The following is a 6,414-nucleotide window of genomic DNA, read 5'->3' on the forward strand; positions in this document are numbered from 1 at the left end:
TTATCTGCTGGCCTTGCAGTCTATCCATGACATTTCGCTTTAGCACGGTCGCTACCTTGTCCTGTATAGCAAGCTCAGCCACAACTGGGGAGCAGCAAGTTAATTTAATCTGTAAATGTTTCACAATCTAATCTGTAAATGTTTCACAATGCCTACACTTTGCCCTACACTTATTTGGCCAATAGTAAAAGCACTTGTGTAAGGAGAGGCACACTCCTCATTTCACAACCTGAATGGCTACAACTTTTAGGAATAATCTGTAACAAAACTGGAATGACAAGCACAGGTACTGGATTCTTTACAATCCAATAAGAGGGAGAGGAGTTTGTTTCACAACGATAACACTGTGGTCTGGTCTCCGTGGAGATGGCCTGGGGTCTGGTTTCCATGACATTAAGGGCTCTGGTGCCGGTGGTGATTCTGCTGTGGACTTTCACATCCACAGATGGGGGAGGTGAGTAACAACCATCATCAGTCTGTCTTAGTTCATCTGTCTTTACCTTCTGTCTGTCTCAAAATATTCAATTCCAAAATAACTCCAACAGATCTTAATTTGATCACTCTTTTGTTGCTGTGAATTTTCCTGCAGTTCTAATGTACTCAAGTTTTTAAAAAGGCTTCTAAAGATTGTAATTTCCACTTTTAAATGGTAGACTTGATTTTCCCTAATGAAAAATGTATCAACCCCTACAAAAAATGTCCATTAATTATAATCTACATAATAATTCACATTTCCTGCTGTAGATCCTACATCTGTAGTCCTAGGTCTGTTTGACAGTAAGTGCTGAGCTAGCAGCAGCTGGGAGAAGGGAAGTTGTTATCACACAGGACTGAAAGGGTTTTACTTACATAAACCCACCGGAATCACCTCACATGAGTTTAACTGTAAAAAAAAGCTTCTCTGAAAAATTAGTTACTTAATTCAAGAGCAGACTTTTCCTGTTGTGCGTAGTGATCTTTGGCCACGTCCACCTTGAGGCAAAGTATTATACAGATGAATCATCATGTGATCATGTGACTGACTATAAGGTCTCAAGAAAGTCTCTCTGTGATTATGTTTGAACAACTTTATAGGATGAATCAGTGATTCAACAGCAGATGTTGCAGGCTAATGTTTGCTGAATGGGTGGTTGGTATGATTAGAGGCATGAAGGAAGTTTAGTCATTCAGGTCTGACTGGAGTCTTTACTTTAGATTGTGATTTTAGTTAGAGGTTAGGTGCTGTGGGTGAGGAGGGGGGTGGGTGAAGGACAGAGGAGGACCACAATGACAGATTAGACTCAGGTTAATATTAACAATATTAACAATAATAACAGGTGAATAACGCTCTGATATAAACCAAGGGCCTACTCACTTTACCAAGGTATCTGACTATTGGGGAGTATAGGAGTCTGTGTTTGAATCCCATCTTGTCCAGATGCTCATTTAACGTGTGTGTTTATTCTCTTGCAGACATCCATGTAACCTGTCTGTTCTCAGAGGATTGTGTCCTGGCCTGCAGCTTCCAACCTGGAAGTGGGGAAGTCATCTACTGGCTGAAACCAGAAGACAAGGACCTGACCGTCCACTCCTACTACTACAGTACAGTTCAGCTCAAGCTGCAGAGCCAGCGTTACAGAGGGAGAACAGCCCTGTTCAATGACCAGATCCCCAAAGGAACGCCTTCACTACTGCTGAGAGGACTCACACTCCAGGACCAGGGGCAGATACAAGTGTTACACCAGCACTATTAAAGACCACAAGAAGTCCTTCATTAACATGGCAGTGGAGGGTACGGAATGTCTGTCTGTCTGTCTGTCTGTGATGATCACTTTATGGCTGCTCCATGTGTAATGTCTACTTTGTTGCAGCTCCAGTCCGCTTGGTGGACATACAGTTATCAGATGACATCATCACCTGCAGTTCTACAGGTATCTATCCTGAGCCTAAACTCACCTGGTCCACTGACCCCCCCTCTGACCTTTCATTTGACCCTGGAACCATCCAGAACTCCACCAGCACCAAGGTGGATGACCGGGGCCTCTATGACATCACCAGCACAAAACAGTTTATCAGAGACCAAACCAACATCTGTACCGTGACCTCTGGGACAGTAGAAAGGACAGCAACCCTGAAACAGCAAGGTAATCAATTGATCAACCTGTTAATCAAACAATTTATAAATCAATGAATAAATTCATCAATACATTTTTCTGGCTATAAACTCTACAAAAACAAGACAACAATGCGAGACAGTAGCAAAGATCAAGCTAAAAAGGCGCTTTCTTATGACATAATTTCAGATCCGGTCCAGGGTTCTCCAAGAAGTGAAGTGTCCATCCCCTGCAGTGTCTCTCAGTCTGACCTCCTGACCTTTAACCTCACCTGGAGGTTCAACCAGATAGACACCATCCTCACCTCCACCTACACCAAGGGTACATCTCAGATGTACATTGACGACCAGTGGAAGGAGCAGGTTCAGAGTTTGTCTGATTCTGGCAGCCTTCAGCTCCACAAGCTAACCATTGTCCACCAGGGAACCTACAGCTGTGAACTCTCTACTGCCAGGGACACACACCTGGTCCTCACCTACCTGGAGATCACACCTGATAAACCATCTGATGGTACAAAGTTTACTTTTACTATTTACCCTCACTGTAAGTCACATGATCACATTCAACAATAAAACTGCAACTCTGTATTTTCTCCATCAGTTTCAGATGGACTGAGTCCAGGTTCAATCACTGGTATAACAATAGCAGCAGTAGCAGCAGTGATTATAGCAGCAGTGATATGTTACCTGCTGAGAGGTAAGTTATGATGATGATGACATCATAATCTGTTGAACCATTTAACACAACCACCTCCTGATGGACAGAGAGGAGGGTTACATTGGTGGCTTTTGATGAACAGCTTTCAGATTCTGCTATTTTACTGTCTCCCATGTCATAGTTTTCTGCCCCCAGTGCCGCAGGTAGACGTCCATGGAATATTCATGTCCTTATGGTTACATGCATTTACTCATACTAGCTGTTTGTGTGTCTGAATCCTGCTAACTCACCATAAACTCACCTATCTCCCTCCAGCAAATACAAATGGTCAAAATTAAAAGGATCATAGTGGAACACTACATCAGAATGGAGAAGAATGAGAGGAAGCCATAGAAAGACAAGAACAAGAACAAGGTCAAGGAGAAGAGGGGCCAGCCACATCAACCATAGTAAAGCCTCAGACAGAAGGAGAGGACATTGTTCCTGATTAAGACAAAAGGACATTCTAGAAGTCCCTCTGGTGTGTCAGTAGAGTCAAAAGTCAAGAATAATATGACAAGAAATGTGTCAGTGTTCTACAGGATGTGGTCATGGTCTCTCTGAGAAAGAGGCTATGGCTATTATTGATTAGCCAATACATTGACAACCAAACCACTACTGGTTCAGACGCCAGGCACTTGTAGAGACCTGAAAGAATTCAATAACTATAACCAATTATGAAAACTTAACCTACAGAAGACCAGGTGGAGCTATAATCATATTCCTTTAGGATCTACATGGAGTGCCTAGCAGGGGCAGCGGCTAGGTTGGTTCTGGACCGCCACATCTTTCACAACGAAAAGCAATTTGTTTTGCAAATCAAATGTGAATTTAGCAATGTCTGTATTCAGTATAGTTACTATTCAGTGACAGTATGTTATCCCCTGCCTTGTCTCATTCACCATCATTGTGTCTTGGAGAGGCCTGTCAGCCTTTACACACACACTGAATGGACAGGACCTGTTTCACCATCAGAAGTAACTTGCTGGCATGTGAATCAATCAATTACAGTACATTATTAGGATAAGTAATTGATTGATTGTGGGACATCGTTTTTTTAAGTTTTATTTTTAATTTATTAAGTGTGTGTGTGCGTGCATGCATGTGTGCACATTAATTTTGCTATTGCAGGAGAAAGTAACTACCCTGGGATACTGAGTTTATTTACTGTAGCATGACACCCACACCTTGATGAATGTAGGTTATCTTTACCTGTATGTAACATGATCCCTCTGGAACTCCCGGACAGCCTCTCTCTGAAGAGAGAGGAGCTATAGTAGCAGGAACAATAAGTTACCTGAAACAGAAAGGGAAGCTATGATGATGATGACAACCATAGTCAGCCTCTATTGAGACATTTAACAAACCATAATGTCCTGAATTTAAAATGATAGTGGCTATTGTCTTGATTGGGTTCTACAGGGAGAAAGTGTTGGACATTTTTGGTTAACTACTCTGTCTCACTTAAGGGCAGACAACATAACAAACCAATTATATGAATTATGCATATTGTAGAATGAAACACCTATATGCCCTTAATGCCTATGTATTAAGAACCAATTTAACAATAGTAGAGACATTTCTTTAGTGCAAATGCTGTGCTTCTGAGAAAGGATGGTTCCCTCTAGCTCTCTGCAGCTGGTCTGGGTATGTCAAGGACATAAAACTTCAGGAACAGATAGACCTGTATAGACCTGTATTGTTTCTCGTTGCTTCTGAGTAACCTGGTCACACGGTTAGGACAAAGAGCCTCAGAATGACCACAGTTTTTTCCAGTTCATTTTAGACAAAGAGCCTCAGAGTGATCACAGTTTTTCAGTTCATCCTGTCTTTTACTATCTTCCAAGGGTGTAGATAGGATTAGCAACGGAACTAACGTTATCACTTGTTTGTGCGCTATTGTCACGCCCTGGCTCTGGGGACTCTTAAATGTTGAGCCAGGGTGTGGACTCTTTATGTTTAGTTTTCTATGGGTTTTGTTCTAGATCGTTTATTTCTATGTTGGCCAGGTGGTTCCCAATCAGAGACAGCTGTAGCTCGTTGTCTCTGATTGGGGACCATACTTAGGCAGCCTTTTGGCATTTTAGTTTTGTGGGATCTTGTTCCGTATGGTTTGTTGTATTACCTAGGACTTCACGTATCGTTTTGTTGTTTTTGTTCGTGTTGTGTACACTTAATAAAAGTATGTACGCCTATCACGCTGCGCCTTGGTCCTCTTCATCAGTCAACGAGCGTGACAGAAGATCCCACCATAAAAGGACCAAGCAGCGTGCCAAACAGGAGAAGTTGGCGATGTCCCAGGTGGGCGAATGGTGGTCTTGGGAGGACATATTTGCGGGCAGAGGGCCATGGGCAAAAATAAATGCCCAGGCAGGAGAGGAGAAACGGCACCAACCGTGCCGACAACGGACACGCGAGAGGCAACCCCAAGTAATTTTTTTGGGGGGGCACACGGCGTGGACGACGGGGCTGCTGGAGGCAGCTACAGGGCGCATCGGCGATCTAGGAGAGGAGGCCACCAGTTTTGGGGGGCTGGAAGGGTTGTTGGCGGAGCCTAGAGGTAGAGCAGAGCCAACTCCCCGTACTCAGGCTAGGCAGCGTGAGACTGGGCAGGTTCCGGGTTATGCGGAGCCACGTACTGTGCCGCGAGTGTTCCGGCACAGTCCTGTACGTCCTGTGCTAGCACCACGCACGTGTCGTGCTAAGGTGGGCATGCAGCCAGGACGGAGTGTGCCGGCTCAATGCTCGTGGCCTCCAGTACCCCCTCGGTCCCGGATATCCTGCGCCAGTGCCACGTGCTGTAGCGCCAGTACGAGTGCACAGCCCTGTACGTCCTGTGCTGATGCCTCACACACAGGGTGTGGGAGATAGGCATTCAGCCAGGACCAGGTTGTGTCAGCTCTCCGCTCCAGACCTCCAGTCCGTCTCCACAGCCCGGTCCGGCCTGTTCCTGTCCCTCGCACCAAGCCTGTGGTGCGCGTCGTCAGCCCGGTCCGGCCTGTTCCTATCCCTCGCACCAAGCCTGTGGTGGGCGTCGCCAGCCCGGTCCGGCCTGTTCCTTTCCCTCGCACCAAGTCTGTGGTGCGCGTCGCCAGCCCGGTCCGGCCTGTTCCTGCCCCTCGCACCAAACCAGTGGTGCGCGTCGCCAGCCCAGCCCGGCCTGTTCCTGCTCCCCGCACCAAGCCAGTGGTGCGCGTCGTCAGCCCGGTCCGGCCCGTTCCTGCTCCCCGCACCAAGCCAGTGGTGCGCGTCGTCAGCCCGGTCCGGCTGCGTTCCTGCTCCCCGCACCAAGCCAGTGGTGCGGCGTCGTCAGCCCAGTCCGGCCCGTTCCTGCTCCCCGCACCCAAGCCAGTGGTGCGCGTTGCCAGCCCGGTCGGCCCGTTCCTGCTCCCCACACCCAAGCCAGTGGTGCGCTGCGTCAGCCCGGTCCGGCCCGTTCTGCTCCCGCACTGAAGCCAGTGGTGCGCTGCGCCAGCCCGGTCCGGCCCGTTCCTGCTCCCGCACCAAGCCAGTGGTGCGCGTCGTCAGTCCGGCACGGTCCGTGCCTGTTCCACCGGTGCCTGGTCCGGCACCGGTCAGCTGCTCCACTCCGGAGCCAGAGCAATCCGCTCCACCGGTGTGCAGT

The 6,414-nt window shown here is 47.4% G+C and overlaps 1 pseudogene; it reads left to right on the forward strand.

The window, feature by feature from the left end:
- The first annotated feature begins 335 nt into the window (after positions 1 to 335).
- LOC123487106 lies at positions 336 to 3,203 on the forward strand (annotated as a pseudogene).
- The last annotated feature ends 3,211 nt before the right edge of the window (positions 3,204 to 6,414 follow it).

Source organism: Coregonus clupeaformis, unplaced genomic scaffold (assembly GCF_020615455.1).
Source record: "Coregonus clupeaformis isolate EN_2021a unplaced genomic scaffold, ASM2061545v1 scaf1460, whole genome shotgun sequence".
Taxonomy (NCBI): Eukaryota; Metazoa; Chordata; class Actinopteri; order Salmoniformes; family Salmonidae; genus Coregonus; species Coregonus clupeaformis.